The sequence below is a fragment of the Syngnathus leptorhynchus genome, chromosome 17 (assembly GCF_054491065.1).
Source record: "Syngnathus leptorhynchus isolate UIUO chromosome 17, UIUO_Slep, whole genome shotgun sequence".
Classification (NCBI taxonomy): domain Eukaryota; kingdom Metazoa; phylum Chordata; class Actinopteri; order Syngnathiformes; family Syngnathidae; genus Syngnathus; species Syngnathus leptorhynchus.
Window position 1 is genome coordinate 2,014,880 of NC_141211.1, and position 16,068 is coordinate 2,030,947.

At 43.6% G+C, this 16,068-nt stretch overlaps 1 long non-coding RNA gene across 1 annotated transcript in view; it reads left to right on the forward strand.

Annotated features, from left to right (window-relative positions):
• LOC147042920 (uncharacterized) overlaps nt 1-16,068 on the forward strand; it is a 40,423-nt gene that overhangs the window by 18,357 nt on the left and 5,998 nt on the right. The gene's annotated exons all lie outside the window — the stretch shown is intronic.

Below are 16,068 nucleotides of genomic sequence, written 5' to 3' on the forward strand. Positions count from 1 at the left end.
ATTGGGATTATCGCTTTTTGGACAAAGACACTTTGAAGGAGGTTGTGCATTATTTGTATCAGGATCAATGTAGGACTTCCATGGCAGTTGAAAGAGAAGCAATCAACCCCCCGTTGAAAAGTCAAGACTTGTTGATTTGTTTCGATGTAAATATGAATAATGGGGTGATGGTTGTTTGGTCGATGACTACATCGACTTCATTCATTTAATGAAGCAATTAAGGTTGGACTTTATTCTAAAAGTATCATGGAAAGTTTGTTATAGATAGACAAAAGTTGACACTATATGCTTTTGGCCAAAAAGTTCAAAAAGTGACATCATTCAAGCAGCGCAGCTGCCTGTTGGACATGACTCGACATGGAGCGCTCGTTTCAGTGTTGATGTCTTGTTGGCGTGATCATTCAGGAGCACTATGCACGCACGGGGGAAAGGGCCTCTGTGTCTCTCCGGGCCCCATTCCGCCTCCCCCCCTCACCCCAAATTCCATCCCTTCTCTTCCCATCCCATCCCAAGACACCCACCCTCCACCCCACCACTCCTTCCGGCCACATCTGCTCACCACGGCTGAGAGTCCCGGGGTCATAACGGACAGCTCCATCTGCTCCTGGAACATATTTTGTACGACATGGGTTTTGCTGTCTAATTCAACTGAGGAATAAACATAACACTCCACCCAAATTGAACCAGACAAATAGCAGTCTTTGTCAGCCTCTCAAAACAATAAGCAGGTCATTTCCCCTGTGCGTTTGTGTTTGTGGTGACAGTGCTTTTAATGCAAACGAGCGCAATGGCCGCTCACAGTTCACATCAAAAGCTTCCTGTGGCAGGTTTGGCCTTCCTTCTGCAATACGCATCCCTCGACCATTAAATCTTTTGAAAGTGCATTTCACGCCATGTCGCAGTTTGTCAATCACCACAAAGAAACATCGGATGGGGCAGAATAGGCAAGCTTGAGCACGTTGTTGCAAACTTTTGAAATTTTCCATGGGGTCCCTCATAATGTTAAGAACAATTAAACAGGTCAACTTTTCTTCGTTTGAATTAGTTCCAGTGTGCTAGCGTGACGATTAGCACTATCACAATTGGCAGTTTCTCGGAATCTCGATTCCGCAGCTCTTCTGGCGAACCCTGGTTCCTCTTTCAAATAAATCCCGCGAACTGTGCACCGAAAAACAGTCATTTGAAATGTCAGTCCCGGTTTAAAGCACACTATGTTCCGCACAAAACTAGCAATTAAAAAAGACAAGCCCATTTTGAAAAAAAACCAAAACAACATTCGCCAATGCCACATGCGCATATAAACACAAAAAAAGATCACTTTATTTACTGACCGAGTTTGCAAGTTGGCGAAGCTTGCTTCCTCTAAATATTTGCGTTGTACAGGGACATTTAGCAATCTGTTCTGCCTTCTCTTGGATGCTAATCTTATCTCGATTCGTTCCTGGGTCAGTTTCACTGATTATTCTACTATTCTATTTGATTCATTTGATTTGAGAGCATCAATGTGGTTCAAATATTTCATATAAATGTCCAAAAATATTTTCCACATGTTTTTTCCTCCCTAAATATCATCACCTTGTTAAATTAATGTCATATTTAGACTTCGAAATATATCTGCTTATTTTTATTTTTTTACCTGGCATAACATTCCGATCTCATTATTTTTGTCTAATGTTTATTGTTTGTGACATGTTGTTACCGACATGAGCACACAGTGGGATGAAGCTAAAAGCAGCTCTGTAGTAAAGTCTTTAGTTTGCCCATCGTAAAAGAGGCGTATTTGGAGGCTAGGTAGCTTTAACTCCTCAAATATTGACTTCCTTCCTTTGCGGCCCGCCTGATCGGGAGGTGTGTTTGTGTTCTCTGGAGTTAGGCGAGGTGTGTAACGGGGGGTTCTGAGTGTCCAAAGTCATCCAAATAAAAGAACTGGATGACATTTGGCCCGCCCTGAATGCAACACAATGGAATTTTGTGCATGGGAAGCGGTTAGAATTTGTCAAATAAATACTCACTCGAATGATGATAGAAAAAAAAAAAACATATTTGATTTCATCTATAAAGTGCCCCTAAAGTTAAATGGTAAACCTTTTGCTTCTTTCTTGAGTTCCTAAAGGAAATCATTCTTGTTTGATCTTGTTTGACTTCTGAGACCCAGAAATTAGAAATCCCTACTTTTGGGCCAACCACGACTCTTCTGGTTTCTTTATATTGCCGCCATGATGGGAAAACATTGAAAGCCAAATATATGTTGACGGGGAAGGGGTGGGGTGGGGGGCATTTTTAGTAAGTGTGTGTGGTTTATATTTAGAAGGACATGAATCAGCCATCTTTTCACTGTTTGTTTCCACACGCAGCCTGGACAGCCGTGACCGCTGAGGTCAGGCAGACTATATTTTCAAGCCTGTGACCTCCATGTTGACAAGCTTGTACCCGCCCGAAATGTTCTTACACACCAAAACGGTTTGTCGTCCTCAGCTGAGAACGTACTGCTTTCCTTGACCCCTGAACTGCCGCAAGTTATTGATTTCAATTATATTTGTTCTCACAGATGACATTCATTTGTAAGGACAGTATAAAAAAAAAAAAAGCTTGGTTTTACTTAATTATGATATATTGTGCTGAGCTATCATCACACAATTTTGTTTATCGGCATCAAGGAAGTCCTTGTATTGTACAATACTATAATAGCAATTGTTTTTCAAAAACACACCAACCAAAAATTAACTTGAGCAGCGTATTGTATTTGACGACAACACGCTCAAACATATGTTGGCGAGGCGTCCATGTTTTCCAGCGTCCAGCGTCCGGCAGATATTCTGTTTAATTCAAGGCATGTAATTAGTGTGTAGCCAGGTCTGCTTCTGTCTGGATCACTACTAGTAAATTGTGTTTTTGTGTCTGGCTGTGTGTGTCTTTGTGTGCTAGTGTGAGTGTGTTTGTTGAGTTTGATGTTAGACAGCAACACCGGACGGGCTGCGGCCTGCACTACTCGGAGCTTGAACCACACAAACACACGCAAGCACGCACACACGCGGGAAGGGAAAATGAAAACACATTAGCGTTGGTTTGAGGCTTGTCATACATACAAGTACATAAATAGCAAAGTACAACCAACGGGCCACAAAATACACAGTAAAACTAATAACCGTGCCAAACGAAGAAGTTTTGAGCAAAAATGTCTTTATTGTGTGTTTAGGATTTTTTTTTTCAATTCGTCTATCCGTGCGTGTGACAAACTTGGAATGCTCAGAATGCGAGCGTCGCCGAGGGCCCGTGAGGCAACGGCCCTCGTGGCACGTCACGCTTTAGCGATCGGTTGCCCCCCAAGGGTCGGAGTGCAGTCGGGGTCTTGTCACTTCTCTGAAGAAAAGTTCAAGGGTCAACGTTCCTCCCCTTAGCCCCGGCTGGGGGGCTACTTCCCACTCAGACCGTGAAGTTGTGTGTGTGTGTGTGTGGGGGGGGGGGTCGCCTTTGAGCAAAACATTTTGAGATGAAAAGAACTGAAAGAGATTTTGAGTTGTTTTGTTACGTGGCATGAGTGTCATGTGCTAGCCTTCAAGGCTAACCTGATGCTTCAAAGTGACCCATTATATACATCATTAAAAAACAATCGGTATGATTCTCTTTTGTTTATTTTTACATTAAACTTGAACTGGAAGAGTTTTAGTTTTTGCTCAAATGTTGAGGAGGCTTTCATACACAGAATCGAAAAGCACATGCATATTATGTGTGCTTAGTGGAGACGAGCTCAAACGATAGGACAAATCAGAAAGGAAGAAATAGTCGGGCACACTCAAAGAGGGATGAGGGCTGATGAGATGTTAGTACCACTCAGCTAAGCAAAATAAGATTTGACATTCATTTTGACACGTCACAATAGGACAACGTGACTTGTGAGGAGGATGTGGCTCAAACGTGACTCCCGTGAGTCAGCGCCTCTTTTGTTGTGACCGACGATGAGGTGGCAAGTTTTCATACTAAGGGGAAAAAAAAAAATCAAGCCCCAGGATATGAATCAGAATCTGATTCAGTATGCATAGAGGAGACAATAAATGACTCGTGGTTCTTTTTACATGACAATGCTCAACTAAGATGATTCATTTCAGCTCGTGGAGGTCAATTTGTGATAATTACTGTGATGATGTTTATGTTGGTCCTCCATTCTAGCATTTGTTATATTTCCCCCTTCATAATATCCACGTGACTATGAATTAGGTAGACCAGCTTCAAATAATGTCATCCTGTGTCAAAAATGTAGCCTTTCCAAAAACCCTAATAATGCTCACTTGTCACTAATGCTGTCAAGGTATGAATTTACCGATGTTCTATCGTATCTATAGTTTCTTTCTCTGACCTGAAGCGGTGACATATGACCTCTACCTTTCTCCATCTCACGTCCGCATCCACATTTTCTTGAATTGAGGCCCCCCGGATTTTTTGCAGATTAGCCTGGACTTTTCCCAGGTGAACGTGTGTGTGCGTGTTCAAGCAGAGAGGGGAAGTTAACTCTTTGATCAGGCTAATGAGCTGCCACCTCTTCCTCCATGGCCTGCAGGGTTGCACGGACACCTGAAAAAACACACACCGAGACCATGCCTTGCCTGTGGTTGCGCCCACGCACAATGCGGCATCCTGCTGCCATTATCCCCCCTGCCACCCCCTGCCAGTCACCTCTATCCAAGTGTCAGTCACACCCTCACTTCACCTCCAGTGGCCCCACTGCTAGCTAACAGTAGCCTAAACCCTCACAATGGCCGAGCCACCCACCTACTGTCGTGCCCCCCTGCCTATGTCCCCTTTTTCACATGATGGTGCCAGCCCTCGCTTGCCAGGCCTTCATCTCCGTGCAATGAAGCGTGGGAGGCGACCGCCATGTCAAATTTCAATCTAATCAAATCAAATCAAATCTAAAACTAGAAAAATACACTAAAACACAGCAAGTTTTTTGTGTACAAGCTAAAAAAAACACACTCCAAAAAAATTGAATTAAAAAAAAACTTTGAGTAAATAAAAAGTAACTAATGAAAATTATAAGCCTGATCCCAATCAACACATTTCATTTTCTTCAGTATGTGATAAGTCAAGAAACAAAGTCTCATACAGCAATTTAAGTGTTGCCTTTTGTGGAAGTGACAAAGTGTAACTTTGTAAAACACATACATGGTGACGAATGGCAAAAAAAAAAAAAAAAAACTCTTGGGAGTCTCTGCACAAAGGAGTTGTAAACAGTAGATAAGATAAAATAGTTGGTTCCTGTTTTCTTTAGCCTTTTATCCGTCTATTTACTGATATTTATTATTTAATTACTTGGTCGACATTGAATTGCTCAAAATTGGTCATAAAAAACAACTTGGCATTTCATTTATTCTGGTTTTATAAGAAAGGTGATGCTTCAAGCATCCAATTCTTTTCTAATGTATTATTTTAAGATGTCTTTTTCTATCAGTTTAGTTCAGTCAGGAGTTGATTTGCTTTTGGAGTCTATGTGGCTATGGTACTGGTCTTTGTGTTTTTGCTTGTTGACTTCACATCAACACTATGGTAGCATTATGCTACCACTAATGGTGCAATTGCTTCCAGTCCATTTCTGGTTCTATGACATTCTTCCTTTTTGCCATCATTGGTATTGATGCTGTCACACCCACAAAAAAGCCTCAGAAAAAAGCATTACACTTGATTTACTGCGTGTAGATGTTTACTAAGTAGTGGACGTCCTGTCTGGAAAGCATCACCGCGCCCGCCCGCCCGCCCCCCAATCACTGACAAGCTCTCCAATATGTCCCTTGCATGCAACGCCACATCACACTCATCTGCATCATTTCAATAGCTTGTTATCACAGATGTCTGTCTCTGTGTTATATATAGCTGTCGAGTGGAACAACACACTCTCATAGGCAAGTTACTGGAAAGCCAACCTGCACAAAAAGTGGAAAAAGAAATGTGCGATGATTCCAAAAGAACCAGAAATTTCGAGCAAAAAGTCAGGCTATTGAAGACAATATGAGCGATCCAATGAAACGTGTCTATTTTTAAATTTCGGACTGTTTGTAGTAATATTACTTTATTTGACTTTTAATGTTGATTGATTATCTTTAGTGCACTGTATAAAAAAAAATGGAAGCACTTGGAAGTCAACCAGGAACGGCTTGTGTTCCACTTTGGAAGTTTTACTGTAGTATGTTGATATTTTCCCCTTCACTCATCTAGCTCATACCATATTATAGCCTTGTGTGTGTGTGTGTGTGTGTGTGTGTGTGTGTCTGTCTGTGTGTGCGTGTGTGTGTGTGTATGCATTGGGGAATGGTGGTGTCTCAGCACGCACACAGGATGTTTTCACAGTGATCACTTTGGACAGGGTGATTTACATCCTCTGAGACCGCGTTGAGAAGACACGCACGCACGCACGCACACACACGGATGACTTCCTACCATCACATCACTTCAAGCACATTACATTGACTTCCATTCATTTCCTGAAGCCTTAACTCTAATCCTCACCTTAACCCAAGTTGAACTCTACCTAATATCAGGGTCTCGTACGCTCATTCAGGCACACACGCACACTGGAACTTCAAAGTCCAAAAAAAGCGGAAGTGGTGGCTGGCAAGAAAAGTGCTTGATGATCAAACTGGTTTAGCAGGCCTTGTGATAATGTTTGTGTAGTGAGTTCGTCCCACGAGTGTGTTTCACATCCTCAAGCCAGACTATGCTTCCGCTCGATTCTCCATGTGATGAGGCTGTTGGTCAAATGCTCCGGTCCAATTTCCACATTGAAAATAAGAACATATGAATTCATCCGCCCCTCGGTGTGGATAATGGATGGATGTCGCAAATCTTATCGATGACTATAGGAACATCAAACATTCACTTGTTCCGTGGTCTGTAAATTACTACCGTACATTGATGTTCTCCATCACAGTTGAGACCTCCCCATTGTTTTCTGTTGCAGGTGAAAAGGATCCTGGGAACAGTTGGATTCCTCTTTTCCAAGAGCGTCTCATTGCTCACGGTTCAAAACAGAACAAAGATCTTCTCTGTGTCGGAATGCTCGGTAGAAACCCAAGCCACACTGTAATGGCCCCAGTGTAACAAGTGAATTAACCGGATACGTATGTACGTGGGAGATGAGACTTTTTGTATCAATGGGCTCAATTCTGGAAAAAGTAGAGCCCATCTGTGAATTTATGCCATTTTGTGGCTTCTCCTGGGGCCTGGTTAGTTTTGATCCAAAAAAAGTGCTAAGGTTCTCCCGTTAGGAAAATCTGCCATAAGATCTCATCGTTACCTTGAAGTTGACCAATACCCAAAATGAGCTAACGTGGAATGTATTGAATTTTTCTTTCTGACCTGGAGTTTGCACCAAACTAGGATGTCAAATCGACTCTAATCCGTAACACTCAGTGTGTTAGTTGTTAGTAATTCTTCACCATCATCGACATCGTTGAATGGTTGACTGACAGAAGGACAGTAGAAGTAGTGGCTGGAAGCTCCGTTTCATAGACAGACAAATGTACATCCGGGGGCCCTACAGTAGTCTGCTCGGAAGCTTTGCCGGTCCTCCAGGATGAAAAAGTAGCACTGGCAATGCGGTCTGGAATCGCTATTTCGCAACAGTGAAATAGCAGACTATGGTCTACCAGGAAAAGTGGAAAGAGCGTCTACCTGCGAGATATGATGCACTTTTATTATGGCAAGTTAACAAACTTGACTGGAAAGTGGTAGAGAATGAAGGATGAGGATACTTCCTTCAAGAGAAAGGTTTTCTCATCACCTCGGGATTTGGCAGGAGAGCCAGAAGTCAAAAGCCAGGCTGACTCCCAGCCAGCGTGTCAAAGCTTTGTATTCTTTCGTTACGAACCCTCGCATCCCAGATCATGTGTTTGAAAGAAAGCAGATGTTTGGAGCAAAGCGGATTCATGGCTTCAACAGGTGGCCAGAGACATGCTTGTGCGTTTTTCACAGGATGGGACGCAACAAACATACGGAGCAAAACAGGATCCCTTGCCTTTAAGACTCGAGGCAAACTTCTCCTATGGCTCTTAACTATCAGAACATCTTATGGTTAACGGGTATCGTGCTACCGAAAGAACGCCGCGTTCTTTATCTACTCGAAAGACGCCAAACGTCTGAGAGGCAGCTCAGAACATCTGCCAACCTGACTCTGGCGACGGCCGAGAGGATGTTTGAAGCTCTTCTGCTCAAGTCATTAGTAGCACACAAACGTTCCAGCTGGATCGTACGAGCGGCACAGGTCAAAAATCTGGAGTTTCAGATTGGGACACAAAGATTTTGGGATCTTTACGGACAACCGTGACTTGTTACTGACGTGGTAGAGCAGCGACAGGAAGTAGCTTAGCACAATTCTCTCTTAACAATTTGACAAAGAGAGACAATTAACAATCCTCTGAAGAAAACGACACAAGTGGACACACACGCACTCAGTTAATACATAAATTATGGAAGGTGCACTTCCTTCCATAAACATCAGCTTGAGTGCAGCAGGCTAAAGCCACAAACCCTTTTCCATAAAAGATTTACCTAAGGGAGAAAAAAGCCCAAATTCCTGCACAGCAGCCAGACAGAGTTCACAGTTAGTTGTTGTATGTCTTTTTGGGTTGAGCAGCAACATATCAGACAATCAAGTATTTTAAATCAATTGTGTCTGAAAATCTTTCACACAATCCTTGGATGTTTTCCATTTCCATCGTCTTGAACTGATCACTCCAGAGTTGCTTTGAGTTAATGTTGATATGACATTTTAATTCCATCCAGTCTGCCTCGCTTCTTTGCATCAATCTGCATTTCTCCATAGAAATGAATTTTCCTTGAATTCAAACTCTTATCATGAAACTGCTTTGCGTTAGCAGTTGATCACCTGTTGACTTCCACCACCAGTGATGGCCTCTATGTTTCAAAACGTGAATCAAACTGGTCATATTTGATTTTGGCCAAAAGTTCACGCTAGAAACATAGCTGCCTTACTGTGGGTGCAAGTGAAATCGACCTTCACTGAAGGCAAAGAAGGGGTCGAGATCCACCTTGTAGCAAATGAAGGTTACATGTCCGGAGGACTGGAGGAGGTGGGACGGAAGCTGCTCAAGCAAAAGTGGAAATAGCAGCAAAGTAGATGAGTGGAAAGCAAAGCTCAGAGGCGAATCAAGCAGTCGTCCGGTGATCATTTTACAGGCTGAGAGGAAGTGTTCATGCAGAGGGAAAGGAGCCAGACAAATGAGTTGAATGAGGCCTAAGTGGGCGGTAGAGCTGGCCCATTACTCCAAGCCTTGGAATATAGTTTCAGCCCTGAATCTACTATTTACTTCCAAATTAACAAAAAAATTCCCTTCGTAATAATAATAGTAACTTTTGCAGCACCGTAAAGCTTCTAAATTACACTTGCCCCACAGCTTGTGCAAAAAAAAAAAAAAATGCCCCAAGAAACAAAAATATGTTCATGTACTGTTAAATAAATATAGAATCTTCCATCGTTGCTTAAAACACATCTGGACAAGATTCAGGATGCTCCCACTTGTTCTCGCCATAAAGGTGTCATGTGCTGACATGACAGTTATGGTCAATAAAATCCACACTTGCTTGGACTGTTCATTCCGGATGTTGATCAGTCACATGGTCAGTCTGCGTAATCATGAGAAGGACTGATTATATATATTACCAGATGCTCATTCGTTGACGAATCTCTCACCCGCCACCTTTTTGCACATGGACATCAGGGACACATGCATCCACATTCCTAACGTCACTTTCTCCCCCCCCCCCCCCCCTTGTCAGCATTGACACCGTTGCACATTTCGACACTACTTCAGAATTCTCAAAAGTGTTTTTAATCCTTGAGGTCTCATGCAGCCCTCATACAAAGTTCAACATCAGAGAAAAAGCCAACGAGGTGTGCCGGAGATGACAAAGAAGCTCAAAATGTTTCGCCACGCTTAGCTGTGGAGCAGGTTCAAAACACTTGCGTCCGTGGTTTCCCTCAGATTTCTCACGTTCTGTCACGATTTCCTACTGATGAAAGCTTTACAGCCTTGGAGGAGTTGAATGGAGATCTCCAACCGGGTCAGCGTGGGGAGGGGGCACCTATTGCTTTGCAGAGATGGCTTTATTTGTCTCGAAATAGTTTCTTTTTTTTTTCTAGAAATCTTGCTTTTGAGATATTTTCATAGTTTGTTTTTAGTTTGACCCATAAAAACTTTTTACCACATTTTGAAAAAAAAATCCACCTGTTGCTGAACCAAACCACTAATTCATAAAAAATATTAAATATATGACTATTATACATATTATATTTAGGGATGCTGGATATCCCTTTTACAAGTATCAACTTTTTAGTAGTCACCGATACCATGCACCGACACCACTAATACTTTTATTCATAAATCCCCCTCCAAAAAACATTGACACATAATTTAAGGTCTGCTTACTGGCGCACAGTATTACGGTGAAACTCCCAAAAGTTAAAGGAAAAAAGTTGCAAATCGCATTGAGTGTATCTGAATCCATTTGTATCGCCGCCCCGATGCCTGTGCGTGTGTGTTTTGTGGGATCCTGCGAGCAAGGCCCCCGGTATCCAGCGGAGGAATGCAGCGCTCTCTTGAAAAGTAGTTATCAGCTAATGAGAATTCCACTCGGAGCAGGAAGGAAGGGCTTAGAATGCGTGTCCCTCAGCGAATTGGGGCCAATGTTAATCAGGATGCCGGCGCGCACGCGCACATACAGATTGGCGCGTGCAGGGATCGGACCTTGACTTGGTACGAATATAAAAATAAGGATATTTAACATGAAATGAATAGTAACTATGCTAAACCAATTGATGAAAGTCGTTAGTCAAAGCTGCCACTGTACTTGAGGTGCTCCACTATTCCACCTTGTCTGAGTTCTGAAAGCCAAACGAGATAAATGCAGCGATTTAGCTCCCCCCCCCTCCTCCTCGCCCCCAGCCAGCCTGTCCCTCAGCTTTCTCCTTGACTTTTTTCATAAGCTATTATTTATGTCTGACAGACCTCCTCCAGACAAATGACTGCCATATGGAGAAGAAGACAGCGAGGTAAACGCGGACGCAAGGGCAGGAAGGGAAAGAAAGGTAGTGGTAGTGGTCGTCTGGCGAATTGTTGTGAGATGCTTTCAGGCGCCGTGCGAGCTGTGTCAGAATGACCTACTGGTGTGCGTCAATGGAGATATCATTATTGTCTTGTTGGGAAGAGCTACGGCTCCTGTGGGCTGTCAGCCGCCACTTCTAGGCATCCCTGCAGCCCACAGGAACACATGATCCCACTTAAGCGTGTCATATGCGCCGTACATTGAGTCCAACGTCCACTGCATCATCTCGAGACGGGCTTGTTAAAGTCTGAAATTCTTGAATGGGTGAAGGAAAATCGTTATCAAACGAGGGACCTGACTTTTTTTTTTTAAAGCTTTGTATAAAACTTTGCAAAATAATAATCCACAACTGCAAATTTTAATAAATACAATTGTCTCCGATAACCACAACTGAGCTTGTAATTATGTCAAGGTAGATTTTGTTTGTTTTGTGCTAGAATATACGTGTACCTAATATTTTGATCGGTTGACTGCATGTTTTTGAACAGCGCTCTCAGAAATAAGACATTGGGTGCGTGGGATGAGACATTGAAGATGAGCGTAAACTGATATTTTCGTAACTTTCTCTGCTTGCAAGAATTACAAAGAAAACAGGGGATCTAGGGAGTCTTTAGCATCTCCAATGTCCCCTGAAGTCCAGATGTTTGACAAAACAATGACAATACATGTGGAAATGTTGTAGCCACCAATACATCATCTCTAATCGTAGTGTAACATAAGATCATCTTTAATGCTGCACAGGGACCTCGTCGTGTGTCGATGTGCGTCGGTGGGTGATGCTGTTTTGGTTAGCAACAGGCTTTAGACTGGCCAGATTATTCTTCTACTCTCATGCAAGACTTTCCAGCACTCGTCCATGGATTGATTTTTTTTTTTTTTTTCTTCTTCTCCCCGTTGCCTCTGACCTCCCTCCCTAATCTGGAAGTATCCACGCAAGGGTGGTGTTTATTTTTCTGGGTATACAGTCGATTCCCCCTAAATGTTATTCTTTTCAAATCTAGCCTCTTGTTCTTCACGGGCTCTCGAGAGTCAAGTCTTCCTGTCAGAATAAAAGTGTCTCTTATGTTTAGTCCCTCGGGGAGCAGCTGGCCAGCCAGCTAATCCTCCACTGGGCCTTCTCCTCCGCCGCCTCCTCCTTCCTCAATCTCCCTTCCTGCCTTCCTTCCTTCCTCTCCCCATGTCTTGTGTAATAGCTCCCTTGTTCCCGCTGGACAAAACAGCACCTTTGTGGCCTCTTTCTCCGCAGCTCTCTAACCCCCTTCCTTCACACGCGTTCACACACCAGCTCGGTCTGTCCCTCAAGTCGGAACCATGAAACTCTTTTTAAAAAAGCAAGAGTAGGGATATTGTAAACAGCAGGGTTTTGGGCCGGGCCGGGCCGGGCTCAGAGTCCAGCCGAGCAGAGAGGCGGGCCTTTGTTATGAACGGGATTAGTTGGTGAGGTCTTGGGAAGGTTGCCACCTCCAACACCACATACCTACAGCACCCACACTAGCGCCACCTACTTTCATTCGCACCATACTCACTTCCCACACTGCTTGCTCATCTATGCAGTTTCAGGCTGCAGCTCTGAAATGGAAATAAGAATATTGTTGCGGACTGTTGTTTTGGTCAAATGTGGGAAGCATTGCCATCCCTGAGAATGACACAATGCCACGCAGGTTGGGCTTTGGTCTTCAAATGCCTTTTGGAGGCCTTTTCTCACAGGCTTCATCTGTGGCTGTCTTTAACGCTGAACTTTCCATTTGCTAGCAGCCTCTCTCTGTCTCCTGTGGTGTGTTTGCATGCTTTGAACATATCAAACTGTTCCTTTGAACACCGCAGTCATAAAAAAAAAAAAAAAACGTCCTTTGATGGTCTTGTCACTTTATACAATAGCACTCTTGCTGCTATCCAAAACGCCAGACGGATATGACCACACCTCTTCAAGATGTACATAGTGACCAACAGATGGAGCTTTGGTACCTTAAGGGGCCCCTTTACACAAGATGGTTTTCATCACAAACGGAGATTAAAAAAAAAAAAAAGTGGTGGTCATGTTGGTAGGGGCAACTTTTCCATCAAATGCATGGATACATGGCAGCCATCTTAGCAGGGGCGAACGTCCCGCCAATGGTGATGATGTCAAGAGTGTGGCGTATCCACCTAGCTGTTTTTAAAATTCACTCAAATCTTTTGCACATCCTTTAGTGCTCCATTATGGCCGGTTTCCCCCTTCCACTGGGGTCCCCCCCCCCCGTTCGAAGACTTGTGGATGTGGCACAAAAGCCATCACGGATTGTTCCGCCTGGCCGATCGCTCTCTTTCATCCGCTCAAAGAAGCTCAAATAAAGGCTCGATTCACATTGTCCGTGATATGATGTCTTGTCATATTTATTCACATGGAGGCAGTTTGGCATTTTTATGAACGAGCGTGCCGATGGTGGATGTTGTGCCAACACTATTAGTATGATCCTCAGGTGTTACCAGGGAAACAAGGCTATATTTAGTCATACGCTGACACTCTCTCGCACACACAGATAAATGCATGCCGTTGTGGTTCCTCACTTCCTCTTGAATACGATATTCCATTCACAGGATTGAGGTATTGCGCTAGATGACGCAAGCATTTTTTAGGGTAACCCCGATCAGGAAGCGCACAAAGGCCACACGAGAGCGAGTAGGAGAAGGTCGGAACCTTCTCGGTGTCGTGTGACGGTGCCTTCCGCCCACCATCTGATCCAGTGATGCTATAAATAGCGCGGGGGGGGGGATCCATTTATAGCTCAATGCCACATTGTGATGCCGAGCGGACGACACGTCTCAGTCGATGGCGCTGCTGGAAAATGCAATTATGTCTTTCTCTGAAAGGGTTCCTGGGTGTCGTTGGTTCACCTTGGATGTTAACACAAGCTTTCTTAGATTAGATTTTGGATCAGAGTCAAATGGATGGATACTGCATATGATTTCTGCCCAACCCCTGTAAACTAACATGCAAGTGTAAATTGTCATTGTTTTGTTGGCATAAGCAAAATAATGATGATGCAAATCCTATGAGTCTTTCTATTGTCCTAGTGGGGCTAGGCTCCTTTTCCCACTGTTAACGAGTGGCCTCTTCCCATTCTGTGCCCTTATGGCCCATGATGACGTGTGTTGTGTGCTTTGATGCATATTCTTCTATGCATCAACACGTGGGAATTATAGCAAGCTTCCTTTTACAGCTTTATTGCAAAATGAAACAACACACTTAGCGAGGTTTGTGCCGCTTCCTGTGCAGACATTTAGACTACCTGGAACTGTGTGTGTGTGTGTGTGTGTGCGTGTGTGTGTGTGTGTGTGTGTGTGTGTGTGTGTGTGTGTGTGTGTGTGTGTGTGTGTGTGTGTGTGTGTGTAGACGTACTTGTGTGTGAGCGTGAGAGCGATATTGCATCCTTATAGTTCACGGCACTGCAACACAAACTGGTACATTGTCATCTCATATCAGATATTATGCCATACCCCACCAGAGTTTGGGGGACGTTACCATGGCGACGTTGCTACAACCCAAGCAGGTACTAGTGTGGTCGTTCCAATTGTAAAGAAAACAGGTCATAATAGGTGGATTGTATTTTCAAATGTGGAGGCAGCATTTTCTCATCATTTTATTTTTATTCCTATCATAGATGGCACTCACACTAGCCTTGTTGAACCCATGCGTATTATGGTCTATCGTTCCCAGCCAGACTGGCTGAGCACTTGATGACGTGCATATTTTCCTCCCATTGTTTCTCCTCCAAGCACTTATCGTACACAATTCACTCAGGGTGATGAATTATCCTATGAACTTGTATTTGTGTTTCTATTTCCACCCATCCGTGACGTTAATCCGGGTTATTTTGGGGATTTGTATTGTGGACTGAAGGTTAAGTATAGCTTTTTGTTACGTGCTAGAAGCGTGTTTAGATTTTTTTGTTTTTTGTATTCCAAGCAAAATGACAATCCGCTATATTTAGCTGACGTTATTTTTGTCATATTGTAACTTTTTTTTCCTGTAAGATTGCTTAATTCTGTACTTCATTTTGTCATATTGTAATATGTTTCCAATGAAATTGAAACTTTATATCGTTACTATCTTTATCATTAGTAGAGACGTGAGTGGACTGTCAGTCCTGATCATGCGCTTGTGTCCGTCATGTGTGAGTAATAAAAGCCAGCAGCGCGTTTATTTCCTCAAGCTGACCTCCTTTCGCAGAGCAGGCCTAACTGGATTAAAACACCCTCCGCAGCGAAGGTCTGTTTTTAACGCATGCCATGTTAAGTGTGTGTGGTTATGTGACTGACGGCCACAGCTTGACTCTGTGCGAGTGCGTGTGTGTGTGTTGTCACAGGAAGTCAACATGGTCTATGATGTCATCTGCTGCCCTTTATTTGGCTTATCTTTCTTTTGGCTTTATCTTTTTTTTTTCTTCCGCTCTCCAGTCTGTCAGCCCTTCCTCAACCCCCACCTGCTCTCTCCCTCCTCCTCGTCTTCCTTCTCGTAGACCTCCATCCACCCCCACTCCTTGGGCCCACAGGAGATGATAAGGTGATGTCATACCTCCGCTTCCTGGGGTTGTGAGTAACTGTACACGGTGGGCCTCGGTCATCTCGGCCGTGGTAGGGTGCGTGTGTAAAGTCAGTGTTCCCAGTAAACCTGAAGTGAATAAGTAGGTCAGGGTCAAGACCCCGGGTGACAGATGAAAATGCAAAACCATACAATATTGAGAGGTTTGCAAAATGCATTAGTGAGTGTAAATAGATGAGACAAACAAGCGTCCGTCATTTGTCTTCCCAGAAGTGAGGAGCACACACACACACTTGTCATGTGGGCTCCACCTCACCACCATCTGCAACCACACCGCTTCTCTTTCCTCAGGCATTGGCAAGCAAATCGCTCGTACTCCAAAATAAAGCGCACACATTTTTACCGAACCACGAAGCACTTTTTTTATTTTTCAT